General features: G+C 46.7%; 1 protein-coding gene across 5 annotated transcripts in view; it reads left to right on the forward strand.

The window, feature by feature from the left end:
- The first annotated feature begins 1,084 nt into the window (after positions 1-1,084).
- ITPRIP (inositol 1,4,5-trisphosphate receptor interacting protein) overlaps positions 1,085-16,400 on the forward strand; it is a 31,133-nt gene continuing 15,817 nt past the window's right edge. For 4 of the 5 annotated variants that reach the window (XR_014712424.1, XR_014712425.1, XR_014712426.1 and 1 more), the window contains exon 1: positions 1,085-1,887. The gene's annotated coding sequence lies outside the window, so the exon portion shown is untranslated. The remainder of the gene's footprint in view (positions 1,888-16,400) is intronic. The other variant, XM_084634155.1, reaches the window with a different exon arrangement.

Consider the following 16,400-nt stretch of genomic DNA (forward strand, 5'->3'; position numbering starts at 1 on the left):
TGGTTACCTAATCTAACAAAAGTCAGGCAATTTAAATAACAGACTGACACAACATCCCAGGTCAACACTTATCAAACAGAAGGCTTCAAGACAAAGGTGTCCTATCACATTTGTATTGTGTCGTTTTTGACATTGCATAGTTCTGGTGCAATTAGGGTGGACCAGATGTCCTGATTTTATAGGGACAGTCCCGATATTTGGGCCTTTTTTTTGTATGGGCTCCTATTACCCCCCCAACCCCATCCTCATTTTTCACACTTGCTATCTGGTCACCCTAGGTGCAATACCAAACATGGGTGATAAAAGAAAAGGAGGACTTGTGGCACCTTAGAGACTAACCAATTTATTTGAGCATAAGCTTTCATGAGCTACAGCTCACTTCAGTGGATGCATGGGTGATAAACAGGTTTCTAACCTGGCACCATCCACACTACTGAATAGTGACCACATGAGCTGAAAAAGCAATTCTAGGAGCAGTAGTAGGCAGTTCTATGTGTAGACAAGCCCCCTGGGAAAGGGTAACAGGATGCTTTGCCAGTGGGTTACCATATTACAATGCAATTGTCACCATGCTGTGACAAGATGACATTGCAGGGACCCCAAAGGGATTTCAGCCCTGCTTTAAATGTCCTGCTGACCCATCAGAATCAGAAATAAGGCAATCCTGCTTGTCCCACTGAGTTCAGATGTTATGCAGCTCCAGAAAATCACATTTTTTCTGTGTTTCATTTGGGAGGTGATAGCTGTTTAGCTTGTAATTGTTTATTGTCAATTAGATCTTTAATTGGGGAGCAGCATTTTAATTGTGGAAGGAGGACAGGGCTGGGAGTCAACAATACCTTAATTCTAACCCCAGCTCTGCCACTGATTTCCGCTATGTAACTGTGGGCAAGTCACTTAAACTTTTTCTGCCCTTCCTGTACTGTGAGGATAATAACTATTTCTCTCCCTGACAAGGGCTTTGTGGAGAATTAATGAGCTGCTGTTTGTGCAGCCTTTCCCGGGGGAGGGGGGAACTAAGCGTTAATTAGATTGTTTTATCCTCAGGTTTTAACTTTCTTTTCAGTCCTCAGCTGGCCACAACTGCTGTGGGTGCCCCAGCTACAACAGTACTCACGTGAAAAGTAAAACAAATGCGCCTCCCTGCCTTTGTGGTAGGGAAAAGCTCCTCGCTGCAAAGCCATGTGCAGGACGCATGGGGGAAGCTGGGGGAGAGGTTACCAATAACTTTGCACGTTCCCCGCGTGGGCAGAGAAGGGCCGGGGGTTGCAGCGGGCCGCTTCTGGGTGACCGAAGTGGCGACAATGGAGAAGCCCGTTGGATGGAAATCTCGCTTCATTGCAACAAGCTGCAAGCAACAAACCCGGGAAAGTTGCTGCTTAGCCCTGTAATCATGTATTGCGCAACAGGCAGGGTTTAAGGGCGACTTCCCTCCGCCCGGGAACCTCCGGATTTTGTGGCACGCCGCTTCAGCAAGCGGCTCGGGTTTACACGGCTCTCAAAGGCTTGGACCCGTCGCGGCGGTCTTTGTTGCACTGGACATCTAGGAGCTGCCTTATGAGGCTTCTCCCCCACCCCCCTTTTTCTGACCGTCCTCCTTAAGAAGGTCCCAGGAGGCAGAAAGTGGAGCCCGGTGGCTTGTTCTTAGATGGAGGGAAGCGTTTCGCGGAGTCACGCCGACATCCAGGAAATGAGTAAGACCGAAAGCGAGCAAAGCCGGCGCTGCTAGCCCCGCGGTGAAAACGGGGAGCATGAGGCTCGGAAGAAAGGAAGACCCCCTGGGAAGCCTTTGTCCGGCGCCCCGGCGGGTGGCTCCGTGAGCACCCGTGTGCACGTTCACCAAGCGGAGCGAGAGGGAGCCGCCGCTCGCAAAGGCGCCCAGGCGCAGTAAGTCAAGAGCCGGCCGCCGGTGCGGGGGAGGCAGGGGTCCCGCTCGTCCTCCGTCTTCGGGGATGCGGAGCGAGTCCCTTTCCTTGTAACGCTCCTTCTGCCCTGGAGCTCGCCGGGCTGCGGGCCAGCGAACAGCCCCCCTTTGCCCCCGCACCCGAGCGGCAGGAGCGCGGCCGGGCTCCGGGGCGGGGGGGGTTAAGTCGGCGTGCGCCTCGTCCCGGCAGAGTAGGGGGGTTCCGGAGCCCGGGCGGTGGACGGAGAGTGGGGAAGCTGGCTGCGCTGGCTTGCCTGACGCTGTCCCACGGTGCGAGGGTCTGTGTCAAAAAGAGCCGCACAATTCGGAGCGGCACACTCCGTGTTGTTCTGTTCGCTGGCGCGAGCTCGAGCTGTTCTTTCCCGTGGGGTAAACAGGCCCGCGAATGATCCCCTGCAGGGCCACGGATCGCTGGCACGTCCCTAGATAAGCTGTTACCAGCAGGACAGTGGGGTGGGAGGAGGTATTGTTTCATATTCTCTGTGTGTATATGAAGTCTGCTGCAGTTTCTACGGTATGCATCCGATGAAGTGAGCTGTAGCTCACGCTCAAATAAATGGGTTAGTCTCTAAGGTGCCACGAGTCCTCCTTTTCTTTTTGCGAAGACAGACTAACAGGGCTGTTACTCTGAAACATCCCTACGTTGTAACCAAAGTTTTCAACACCAGCCTGCGTTTGCATAGATTTTCCTTCTGCGTCTGTTGACATGCCTGCATTGTGTCATTCTCTTTGAAAGCAAGGAGTGAATTGCGTCTGAGGTGGGGACAGAGAATGAGAATAAGATGGGGGAGAAACCCTAGCTTAGTTGAGACTTTCTTCTTTTAAAAAAATAACACCAGTTTCTGTAAAAAGAACAGGAGGACTTGTGGCACCTTTGAGACTAACAAATTTATTAGTGCATAAGCTTTTGTGAGCAGCATTCATCGGATGCATAGAATGGAACACTTAGTAATATATATATATATATATACACACACAGATAAGTTGGAAGTTACCATACAAACTGTGAGAGGCTGCTCTCATAAATGTTAGTCTGTAAGGTGCCGCAAGTACTCCTGTTCTTTTTGTGGATACAGACTAACAGGGCTGCTACTCTGAAACCAGTTTCTGGACATTTCTTAATCCTCAGATACTCCCTGAAAGGCCTACACACTGGAAAAGGTTTCCTGGTGTAGCTATACTTGTTCACACTAGGGTTTTTGCCTCTGCTAAAACTTCTTTTTAAAAAAAAAAAAAATCACATCACTAACAACAAAAGTTTCCAGGGTAGCCTGGCCTGGGGGTCTTTTCTCCTTTGAGCCACAGGGTCAAAAGTTAAACACAGTGTTTAAAGTTAAGCATGCATGTGAGTACTCCCACCCACTGATATCACCCGGACAGACTCAGAGTGCATAAAGTGAAGCACTCCTGTAAGTCTTTGCACAGTAAAGGCCCCAGCATAGAAAACCTAATCATCTGCCCCTCTTCTTCTGCACCAAACATACAAGGGATCCTTAGCTTACAGATAGAAAAGGAGGACTTGTGGCACCTTAGAGACTGACAAATTTATTTGAGCATAAGCTTTCTTGAGCTACAGCTCACTTCATCGGATGCATGCAGTAGAAAATACAGTGGGGAGATTTTATATACACAGAGAACATGAAACAATGGGTGTTATCATACACATTGTAACAAGAGTGATCAGGTAAGGTGAGCTATTACCAGCGGGGGGGACGAGGGGGGAACCCATTGTTTCATGTTCTCTGTGTATATAAAATCTCCCCACTGTATTTTCTACTGCATGCATCCGATGAAGTGAGCTGTAGGTCAAGAAAGCTTATGCTCAAATAAATTTGTTAGTCTCTAAGGTGCCACAAGTACTCCTCTTCTTTTTGCAGATACAGACTAACACGGCTTCTACTCTGAAACTTAGCTTACAGATGTTGTTCGTGAAATAACCAGTGTGGAATGCATGTTACACAAGCTTCATCTCTGGCTTAAAATGACACATGGCTGCCTTGGGTTTTAATGCTAACACAGCCAAACTGAACCTAACGTAAATGTTGACAAGTGAGGGCTGCATTTTTATAAAAACGTTACTATTTCTCTTGTATGTGTGTTTATCTTTTCCTAAAATAGCCTGGTTCCAATTTGCCTCTCATACCGGTGCAAATCAGGAACAGCTCCACTGGAAGTCACTCGTGGTAAAACCAGTGACCAAGGAGAGTCAGGACTCCAGTGGACTTTCCTACACTAGCATTGGGTCTGGAATCTTCCACTGGTGTTGCTTCCCTGGTGGTAGTAATTGTGGAAGTTCTGGTGTAAACAGGACTCTGGTATTTACTGGCATTCTTACCACTAGGCTATCTGCGTTCACTCTGGGGTGTGTTAGACAGCCTGCCGTAAAAATGCTAGTGCTGTCTCTACACTAGTGCAATAAAAGTAGTGTAGACAGAAACTGTCTGGAGTGTCTTCTTCAGCCACTCTGTCATGACAGCTGTTTGCACTGACTTATTGAGAGCATGAAGGTAAACACAGGGCCACATCTATCAGATGGAGCAGCACTTTGTATGTGCACCCACCCACCACAGCTTGTTTTGAATGATCTTGGGACTGCTTTAATGTCAGATGCTAGTGAAGCACTGCATTATTGCAGCTGTTACTATTGAAACACTGTCCACTGGTATGAACTCTTTGATTTACAAATGACTGGTCCAGATTTTCCTTTAGCTCCTTGCCATGTTTGAGAGCAGCTTCTCCAATACTTGAGTGGAAACAGATCATGAAAACAGGGAATGGAACCTTGAACTCCACCTTCTTTAACATATGGGACTTAGTGTGTTTCATCTTCAAAGCACTTAACTAACCCTCACAATATTCCCAGGTGGGTAATAAACTCAATAACTATGAGCACCACAGAGAAGTGAATGATTTGTCCAAGGTCAGAGAGTGAGTCAGTGTCCGCATTGGGATCAGTCACTGGGGATTCCTGGATCCTCGTCTTGTGCTCTTGCCACCAGATCAAACCCATGTGCTTGAGTAAAAGTGTTTGGAACGCTTGTAAACAGGGATCAAATTGGGGGGTAAGGTGGGAGAAGGAAGAAATCAGTGGTATTATTCCAAGGTGTGCTCACAAAACAAGCTCTACCCCTTTAGCAAGAATCCTGTAGGTAGATCTTCCTCATATAACTGCCTCTGGACTTTCTTCCACGCTTTGAGTGGCAATGCAGTAGTTTAATCCGCCATCACTAGAACTCAGAGTTAACAACCCCTTATATAATGAACAAGGGCAGTTTGCACTTCCTGAGCTGCTGCTTCAGGCTGTCTGCACACTCAAGCAGACTTCCCTATGTTTAACACTTTTGGTTCATATTTTGAAGGCTGTCTTCACAACTGTAGGGGATAGGGCATGCTGCCTCTTGTAATGCTAGTTAAATTGTAACAGAGGAAAAACTAAACACAAGAGACTTGGGCCCAGATCCTCAAAGATACTTAGGCCAGGTCTACACTACAAACCTGTATCAGTATAACTGTGTCGCTCAGGAGTGTGAAAAATCCACACCCCTGAGCGTCGTAGTTATACGGACCTAACCCCCTGTGTGGACGAGCGAGCGTCTCCCATCGACATAGCTCTCGCCCCTCGGGGAGGTGGATTAACTACGCCCATGGGAGAAGCTGTCCTGTCAGCATAGGAGTGACTTCCCCTAAGCGCTGCAGTAACACAACTGCACCCGCGTTGCTGCACCGCTGTAGTGCTCTACGTGAAGACGAGCCCGTACGCACCTAAGTCCTACTGATTAAAGTACCTAAATCCCTTCGAGGATCTGGGCCTTAAGACCGGGCTTTCAACGCTGCTGAGACTTTCAGTTCCAAATGAAGTCAACAGCAGGGGTGGATGTTCAGCAGCTCTGACAATCGGGACCCTAATTTGGGCTTTAAAGGAAAGCTTAGATTCTGCAGCACAAGACAGCAGCTGCCATAAAGCAGAACCAGTTTGCTAAGCTGCTGTGAAACCAGCCCCTCTGTTTGTAGCTCCTGTGTCCCATCCCAAAAGGACCTCACTCATGAGAGGAATGTCCATGGGGAAGAGGTGCTGGTTCAACAGGTGGCATTGGGACTCCACACAAGCATTACTAATACTTCCAGTGATATAGCTTCCTGTCCTGCACTCCCTACTGCTCATGACTGGCTCCGCTGATCCAGGACTGGTTTCAGAGTAACAGTCCTGTTAGTCTGTATCCGCAAAAAGAAAAGGAGGACTTGTGGCACCTTAGAGACTAACCAATTTATTTGAGCATGAGCTTTCGTGAGCTACAGCTCACTTCATCGGATGCATACTGTGGAAAGTGTAGAAGATCTTTTTATATACACACAAAGCATGAAAAAATACCTCCTCCCACCCCACTCTCCTGCTGGTAATAGTTTATCTAAAGTGACCACTCTCCTTACAATGTGTATGATAATCAAGGTGGGCCATTTCCAGCACAAATCCAGGGTTTAACAGGAACGTTGGGGGGAAGGGGGTAGGAAAAAACAAGGGGAAATAGGTTACCTTGCATAATGACTTAGCCACTCCCAGTCTCTATTCAAGCCTGAGTTAATTGTATGCAATTTGCAAATGAATTCCAATTCAACAGTCTCTCGCTGGAGTCTGGATTTGAAGTTTTTTTGTTTTAATATTGCAACCTTTAGGTCTGAGATCGAGTGACCAGAAAGATTGAAGTGTTCTCCGACTGGTTTATGAATGTTATAATTCTTGACATCTGATTTGTGTCCATTTATTCTTTTACATAGAGACCGTCCAGTTTGACCAATATACATGGCAGAGGGGCATTGCTGGCACATGATGGCATATATCACATTGGTGGATGTGCAGGTGAACGAGCCTCTGATAATGTGGCTAATGTTATTAGGCCCTGTGATGGTGTCCCCTGAATAGATATGTGGGCACAGTTGGCAACGGGCTTTGTTGCAAGGATAGGTTCCTGGGTTAGTGGTTCTGTTGTGTGGTGTGTGGTTGCTGGTGAGTATTTGCTTCAGGTTGGGGGGCTGTCTGTAGGCAAGGACTGGCCTGTCTCCCAAGATTTGTGAGAGTGTTGGGTCATCCTTCAGAATAGGTTGTAGATCCCTAATAATGCGTTGGAGGGGGTTTTAGTTGGGGGCTGAAGGTGACGGCTAGTGGCGTTCTGTTATTTTCTTTGTTAGGCCTGTCCTGTAGTAGGTGACTTCTGGGAACTCTTCTGGCTCTATCAATCTGTTTCTTCACTTCCGCAGTAAGTGTGTAAGAGTAAGGACTGTGGGATTTGAACATGCATAACGCATAAGGAGGAGTAATTTGGGGCAAGTTGCTTGTGCACAAAAACACACCCCTTAAAATGGCTTATCTGGGGGCAGCCTCTTGCCTTTATTGTTCCAGCATTCTGCTCTCCATGTGTCCCCTTTAAATCATACAGCTTTCCCTGCTTTGGGTCACAGCTTTCCGTAGGCACCAGCACAGCACTAGAGATCAACAGATGCGCTCTTACAGTCCCTGGACTTGAATGTCTGTTGGCTGGGTGCTCTCAGGCGAGAGCCCTCGCCTCTGGCGCTTGCTTCCCCTCTTGGTCCAACAGAGCCTGTGTGTCCGTTGGCCTTCAGGAGGCTGTTTAAAAGCCATTTGCTTTGCTGAATCCTTTACCTCAAGAGGGTGATTTCAGGGCAGGTTTGTGTTTGCAGCTCAGGGTCTGTTCTAGTTCATCTGGCAGCGGCTTAGTTAATTTAGTGTTGCGCCCGGAATGCTAAAATGTCTGCATCAAAAAATAAATCGCTCTCCCAGCTGTACCTCTGGGCTGGCTCTCGCTTTGCATGTTGCCCTATTCTTGGCTACCTGCCTCCCATCCTGCTTCCTCCGCTGGAGGAATGAGTGGGCAGAAAGATTTGCTTACACAGCTGAAATGGCACCTCTGGCGTTGGGCACAGCAGCAGCATCCCCACCCACATTACACCCAGGACGCTCTCACTCCTTACCTACAACTCCCTAAACTGGAATCAGATGTCAAGAATTAAAACATTCAAAAACCAGTTGGAGAACACTTCAATCTCTTTGGTCGTTCGATTACAGACCTAAAAGTGGCAATTCTTCAACAACAAAAATTCAAAAACAGACTCCAATGAGAGACTGCTGCATTGGAATTAATTTGCACACTGGATACAATTAACTTAGGCTTAAATAAAGACTGGGAGTGGATGGGTCATTACACAAAGTAAAACTATTTCCCCATGTTTATTCCCTCCCTCCCCCCGCACTGTTCCTCATATGTTCTTGTCAACTGCTGGAAATGGCCCACCTTGATTATCACAACAAAGGTTTTTTCCCCCCCGGCTCTCCTGCTGATAATAGCTCACGTTACCTGATCACTCTTGTTACAGTGTGTATGGTAACACCCATTGTTTCATGTTCTCTGTGTATATAAATCTCCCCACTGTATTTTCCACTGCATGCATCCGATGAAGTGAGCTGTAGCTCATGAAAGCTTATGCTCAAATAAATTTGTTAGTCTCTAAGGTGCCACAAGTCCTCCTTTTCTTTTTGCGGATACAGACTAACACGGCTGCTACTCTGTAAACTGGAATCGTCACCTTCCTGCTCCACCCAGCAATTAAAAGCTAAACTGGAAAGTATGACTGCTTGGCAGCAATCTCCTGGTTTTAATTTTCAAAGGGACACATGGAGAGCAGAGGCTGATCCCCAAATAAGCCATTTGGTGGGGAGGGGATTTGTGCACCTGCAGCTTGCCCCATATTGTTCTTAAGAGGCCAGAGCGCACCAGGCTTCAAAGGGGCGATTTTACAAGCCTTTGCCTGTTGCCAGGGGTCTATGGGCTCATTGCTGTGACAATCCAGCCGTTATAGATGTGGGGCCTGATTCTCGCATGCCATGCACCTTCAATTGTCACTTACATCTGTGCAAATCAGGTGTAAAATGCCTCCAGGCCAGAAATGCTGATTTGGCAGCCCATTGCACCTTGTGCAAGGGTGTGAAGAATCAGGCCTAATGAGGCCTCTTCTCAGTTAATGTGGAAGTGCCCCGCTTTCAAAACTGCTGACTTTGCACATGACCTGCCAGTGGGCATTGGGGACCAAAGAAGTAGGGGAGCTCTGGCCCAGATCCGCAAAGATACTGAGGCCTTTACGTCCAAGTTATGGCTCTGCTGCAATCCACGGGACTCCTACCAAACCCGGTAGGAGCCTAACTTCACTCCGCACCTAGATTTTCAAGTTCCCTACAGGCCTGTGGTTCTGCCTCTGGGTGTGTACATTGCTGCTTTCCTCGAGGTGCCCAGACGCCTATCTCCCACGTAAGTCCCATAGTGGTTAACGAACCAGGGGAAGATAGGTATGGCATTCGGCTGCCTACATTGTGCTGAGCCAGACCTGATAGGTGTGCTCAGAGGGGAGTAGGTCCCATTCAGTGCAAAATCATTTTCTGTCCCAATGTGGATAAATACTTAACTCCTCATTGAGCTACAGAGAGATGCTGCAGACCAGTGGTCTGGACATCCACCTGGGAGTTGGGAGACCCTCAGTCCGGTCCCCTTGCTCCAATCACTCTTTCATTAGAGGCTGAAGGAGCCCCACATCAGAATAGCCCGGTCATAGGAGGACTCTCCTGAGAGGTGTAGGAGAACCCCTGTTTAAATCTTTCTCCCCCTCTGGTAGAGAGGGGGGGAGTTGAACCTGGGTCTCCTACATCCCAGCAAAGTGCTCCAGCTACTGGACCAGGAGTTATAAACCAGCCTGCTGACTATTTTGTGTGGAGCGAGGCAGTCCACTAACTCGTTCCTGCAAGAAACACCTGAGGCATCTAAGCTATTGGACTCCAGGCGCTGGTTCCCGTGCATGGATCCACAAGCAGAGAGAGGCACCTCCCTGAAGCCGGGAGTTAGGCACCTGTCTGAAGAGAGGGTCCGAGCTTAGGACACACCCCTCTCCTACGTATCTCCCAGGGCAGCTCCCTGCCTAGCGTGCTGGCTTTTGTGGATCTCAGCCTAAGGTGCCTCTCTCTCCCCACTCACAGCATAGGGAGCCTGGGCTCCCAGCTCAGGCTTTGTGGATCACTGTGTTGTTCCTGTGCTTTTTTTCCCCCCTAGATACCTAAAATTTGACGCCATGATGCTCAATACTGCCCACTCTACTCCCTTCATGGCCCCCATCCCTAGTGATCGTTGTGGAATAGGAAAGAGAGGCTCTTCGCTCTCGCACTCCTGTGCTTTCTTGTTGGGACCCCGTGCCCGGCAGGCTCTTCTAAATTAATGTCTCTCCTCCTTACTGTCTTTCCCCTACAGTTACTGCCAGTTTAAAGTGAGGGTGAACCCTGGAACTACAGAAAAGAAGGGGACACGGTGATCTAATATTTAGCCCTTGAAGGGCCTGATCCAAGGCCCATAGGAGGGCTCCTGTTGACTTACTTAAGCTTTGGATCTCAGGACTTCCTAGCCCAAGCACAGTGCTTATTATTTGGCTTTGAGAAATAGCTATGCACTGTCTCCCCCTCCCCCAGTGCCCAGCACGCAAGGGAACAGCTGAGCACTGTTTGAATGACCCCTGTTTAACTAATGGACATGGCCAGTCACCTGTCTACATAATTTCTCTGAACTGTAACTTCCTAAGTCTCTGATGTCAAAAAAGTCCAGCCAGAGCATCACTCTTCCTCCCTATAAAAGATCAGGGTGGATCTTTCCTGCGTTGTTGCTCAGTATCCATTCATGCTTTCTGCTCCCCTTACCTCTGTTCTCTACCTCCTTCCCTCCCTTTTCTCCTGCTGCTTGCTGAAATCAACCAATCCCCCAGACTAAGCTTTTCTAGCTTGTGTAAGCTGTTTAGGACAGGAAGGTGCCTTTGGTGAAACAACTAGCATGCAATGGCATAAAATCATCCACCCCTCTTAGACCTTCTGTCTCTCTGGGTGTTAATTTGGCCCTATTCATAAGCATTAAACAACTTTAAAAGTGGGGGATGATCAATGAGAAAGGAGTCTACTGAGGGATTTCCTCACCTGCATGTGTGTTTGTGACTGCAACAAACCTGTGATCAGATTTGGGTGGCCAGTCAAAGGAGCTGGGATTTAAAAGCTGATTATAACTGGTCACTATAGGTCGAGAGCCACAATGGTATTTCCTAACTTACATTGAATACAGCTGTGGCTCTGGGCCTGTGGATTGTATGCTGCATGACTCTTCGTAACAATCTGTGCCCTGACTAATTTCCATCTATGGTAACTGTATTGTGCCTAACTAACTTCCCCCTCTTAACTTGCGGTTCTTCTTCTTCAGTTCTCTTTATGTTTTCAGCTTGGAAAAGAGATGGCTAAGGGAAGATATGATTGAGGTCTATAAAATCATGACTGGTGTGGAGAAAGTAAACAAGGAACTGTTTACTACTTCTCATAACACAAGAACTAGCGGTCACCAAACGAAATTAATAGGCAGCAGGTTTAAAACAAATAAAAGAAAGTATTTCTTCACACAAATCACAGTCAACCTGTGGAACTCCTTGCTAGAGGATGTTGTGAAAGCCAAGACTATAACAGGGTTCAAAAAAGAACTAGATAAATTCTTGCAGGACAGGTCCATCAATGGCTATTTGCCAGAATGGGCGGGGATGGTGTCCCTAGCCTCCGTTTGCCAGAAGCTGGGAATGAGCTACAGAGGATGGATCACTTGATGATTCCCTGTTCTGTTCATTCCCTCTGGGGCACCTGGCATCGGCCACTGTCGGAAGACAGGATACTGGGCTAGATGGACCTTTGGTCTGACCCGGCAGGGCCGTTCTTACGTTCTGCAGAATTCCATGCCAGAGCTAGCTGCATTTCTGGAGGCAGCGAGAGGCGGGAGAGGATGGACAAATGTCTCTTCTCTACAGCACAGAGGTAATAATATGAACCTTAATGAATGTATGTAAAGCCCCTTGAGATCTTTAGCAGGCAAAGTACTTGTTCCCAGAGATGATCTGGAAATAGAAAATGCCGCTTCCACAGGGACCTACTAGAAGGGCTTTCACTTTGGAGCTAGCTCACTTGACAGTAAGTAAATCTCCTTTAAAATGCTAATGAGCAAGGCTGTAGGAAAAACATGGGTTGTTTTTTTGGTAATGATGTGGTGTTGTTGTTTTTTTTTTTTTTAATGGAAATCTGAATGCTTGGGTTATGTGCTAATACCATCAGGAGATGAACCGAATCAGCAAAACCCACCTGGACAAGCAATAACAAGATGACTTTATAGAGGACCTTAATTTGGAAACGCTCTTGGCTTGTGTGTGCAGAAAAGGGGAGGTTGTTAATGTTTGGCACTCAGTCTGGAATTACTCTTGGCTGGCTGCTTAGTATATGTTGTCTCATGTCATTTTTTGGATCCAGTCTTGTGAGAGGGGGTCCCCCCTCTTGGTCTTTGGTTGAAATAGCTGTTCTGATGCCAGCAAAGCAGTTTTCCAAAAGCATTCCTGGGCACACTCTTCCCATCTGCCAAGATCAAAGCTGTGAGAGTTGGAGCACTTGCTTTCTTGCCTCTACCACTTCTTGCACTTAAATGGACTCTCCTGTTTTTCTGTTTTACCCCTTTCGGGAGGTCACTTTTCTGGTTGAGCCAGCACATTACTCATATCAATGAGATTTTTACCTGGGGCAAAGATGCTCTTTCAGTATATGCAGTGAGAGAACATTTTATGCACCGCATTGCCACATGCACAGCTTGGAAAAAATCCACTCCCCTTTGGTGCGTGGAACGCTTGCCTTCGGGAGAACAAGAGCCAAAGACACCTGTTTCTGCAGAATTTAAGCTCTTTTAAAATGCATTTTCTAGCCCATGTGGTTGTGATGATCACATTGTAAAGGCAAATGAAGTGTTGCCTTTGAGCCTGCAAGAATAGAGTCGGGGTTCCTTCACCCAAGCAGAAACAGGGAGTGGTTGAGCCCTACATTTTCAGGTAAGCTAGCTCTGTAATTAACTACCTCCTGCCCTGAACTGCACCAAGGAATGGTGGTGCTTCTAGTCGAAAATATTTGATGCATTGCTTTAGACAAAGCAATGAAAAATTAAATCCCATAGGGCCAGACCAACCCTGACTCCCACTGAGCAGTTACTCACTTGTGTAGCCCCACTGAATTCATCGGGACCATGGCTTAGGTGAGTGACTGCTCAGCAGTGGGGAATGAGGTTTCACAGACTGGCCCACAGAGAGTAAAGAAGTTACCATTGTTAAGAGTAAATTAGTAAAGACCCACTGGTCCATTATGGGAAGGAAATAGAACATAGATGCTGTGTGAATATGTTGGAATGTAGATAAAATTGAATGTTGTTCTCTCTTGAAGAAAAAGTGGTCACGTAAAGAATGGTTTCAGAGTAGCAGCTGTGTTAGTCTGTATCCTCAAAAAGAACAGGAGGACTTGTAAAAAGAAAAGGAGTACTTGTGGCACCTTAGAGACTAACCAATTTATTTGAGCATAAGCTTTTGTGAGCTACAGCTCACTTCATCCTTCATCTACAGATGCATACTGTGGAAAGTGTAGAAGATCTTTTTATACACGCAAAGCATGAAAAAATACCTCTCCCCACCCCACTCTCCTGCTGGTAATAGCTTATCTAAAGTGATCACTCTCCTTACAATGTGTATGATAATCAAGTTGGGCCATTTCCAGCACAAATCCAGGTTTTCTCACCCCTGCCCCCCACCCCCCACACACACACAAACCCACTCTCCTGCTGGTAATAGCTTATCTAAAGTGACCATTCTCCTTACAATGCACAAGGAGGACTTGTGGCACCTTAGAGACTAACCTGTAAAGAATGTGATTTATCGACCCGAGGGACAGAATTAAGGGTACTTGGGCGATATTAAATTGGCATTATTGCTTCCCTTGAGTGCTAACTTGTGCAACTTAATGTTCTTAATATAGCTTTTTCTATGGAGGGATGTGTGTACACACACATACGCATTAAGGATAAAAAAAATTCAAAAGCAGACTTTGGCCATTTTGAAATTTTATCCGTCTAACACAAGGCATCACTGAAATGCAGCCACTTCTGGAGTTACAGACTGGGGTGGGAAGGGAAGAATTCGACCTAGGTCCTTGCATGAATAGCTGTGGGCTCTATATATCTAGGGCACATGGGATCAATCAGCTGATCTTAGCTGGTGTAAGAAGGCAATGATTTTATGTGTATTTACATCAGCTGAAAATGTGTCCCTCTCTCTTTTAAGGCCTTCTGTAAAAGACCCTTGCATAATAAACCTGCTTGGTACTAAAGGTTTTACCAGGATTTTAACCTGAGAGTCCGGTATGTGCAGCCTGATGGTTAAAGCACTAATGCCAGGCTTCCGTTTGATGCTGGAGTTAAGAGTTCTAAAGACCTTCTCTACTGAGATTGGCTGAGCTGCATTCCAGCTTCTTATCGATAAGCTGCCACTTCAGACACTCAGGTGGTGGTGGTTGTGGTTTCTAACTCAGAAGCAGCTACTAGAGGAAATGTAAAATACTAGGGACTTGATTGGAATCATTCAGACCTCTGGAATGTGGATTTCTGGCTCAGTCCTGCATGCACTCCTAGTCCTGGAAATTGTTGAACTCCGGTCTCCCACCTGGAGTGGTAGCTTTTACTCTGTACTCTTAAACTGAGCTCAGAGGCCTCCCTGGCAATGCGGATTTTGGGCCCACTAGTGGGGACCCTGAAGTAATGACGCATCATTCCCATGGCGCTGTAAATTAGCCTTTAAACTACAGCAGGGGCGTGTCCTCGGGCTTCTGAACAAAGCCCTCCTTTCATGCACTCATATTTATAAAGGAAGTGAGCGTTCATGTTCACCACAGACATGTCCCTAACAAGAAACACGTGGCCTAATAACCCAAATGCTAGCATGCCCTTGTATTCAGTGCTTTCACCATGGCAATGTGTGTCACATCTCTTCTCTCCTGCTAACAATTCCTTGCAGAGCTTCCTTTTCCAACGTTTATTTTATGAAACACTCAGGGAAGGGAAAAGTGAAAGGATTTGTGGCGGTAGGAATGCAAAGGAGGAAATTGCCCAAGTTTCCCAGATAACTCCTTGGACCTTTGGCAATAGGTGTGCCACCCCACCATGTGAAATTGACTAGGAGGTGATGGCTCCGGGTGCAGGAGAAGCTGCATGAAATTGTGTGGGGAAGGGTTATCTTGTTTACTTGCTAGCTTGCTTATTTTATCTTCTCGCTCTTACTGATTAAACTAATTTAAAACCACAGTTTAGCAGAATGTATTCTTTAGCCAACATATTTGTCTTTTTTCTGGGTTTATGATCGCTGATCCAGGATGAGTGTTTGGAAAAGATTGCTGCTCCTGAAAGTGTTTGCACTGTTCCTCCAAGAGGTTAGCAGGGCGCAAGGCAATATGATATCAGGGCCTGATTCTACACACACACTTCTACTGGGAAGCAACTGCACTGAAGTCAATGCAGTTACACTGATATGTAATCCGTGAGAGAGGAAATTTAGCCAATCAGATCTTAAAATCTCATCTCTCCTATTTACTAGCTTGCTTTCCCCTTCATGTCAGCTGCAGCAGGACTCACAGATTCCGACTAGTTATTTTAGCAGGTGTCTAATGCCCGAAGAGGAGTGGCGATTTTTTATACCATTTTGTAAGATGGGATTCCAGTTCTCCTTTCAATATAAAGCATTGGTTTCCTGTTGTAATGGTTCTTGCTACAATGGTCAAGGTAAGTTGGAATTCAAAGGATTGTGGAGAAACAACTGCAAATGGTTATTGAGATAATGTGACCTTTAAAAGGTTCCGTATTTCACAAACCACCGGAGCACACGCATTAGCTGTAGTAACTCCTGTTCTGTCGAGCGCTAGTAGCCGACAGGACTGGTGAACAGCATGCTTCCCAGGAGAGTTCGCTCCCAGGAGCTAGCCTTCATTTTGAGCACTGTTTATTAGCAAGGTATTGGACCCTTAGATCGGGGCCCTGCAATAATTTTAAGTGTGCTAACTTGTCCTGTTTCAGGACTCAGTATGATGCAGAAGATCTTGGATCAGTGTAGTTCTCAGTCCCTGCCTCTGGGCTCTGATCCAAACAGCAGTGATGACAATGGGCATCTTTCCAGTGGCTTCACTAGGCTTTGGACCAGGCCCTTAATGGAGAGGTTCACACCACCACTTTTGAAATCCATGGTCAATGCAGGATCCTCCTACTTCTAGCTAGTATAGAAATAGGAGATGGTGTCAGGGATGGAAGAAATAGGAGCTCTAAATCTGCCATATTGCCAGTACCCATAGAAGTGGGTGGGAAAGTTCTGGGTGCTGGGAGAGCTGGCATAACAGTTAACAACTTGTTTAGCTTTTATGGCAGGTTTGACTCTTTTTTTTTTTTTCCTTGTTAAGAATTGCAGGAGCGGGGAGAGATTCTGTGTGGAAGTTTTTGGCAATTGGCCCCTCTCTGTAGTCCTAATGCAGGCTTTCCTTCCCTTCCTCTGCCATGAGACTACT

This window comes from Lepidochelys olivacea (genome assembly GCF_965140295.1).
Source record: "Lepidochelys olivacea isolate rLepOli2 genome assembly, chromosome: 7".
NCBI classification, from domain to species: domain Eukaryota; kingdom Metazoa; phylum Chordata; order Testudines; family Cheloniidae; genus Lepidochelys; species Lepidochelys olivacea.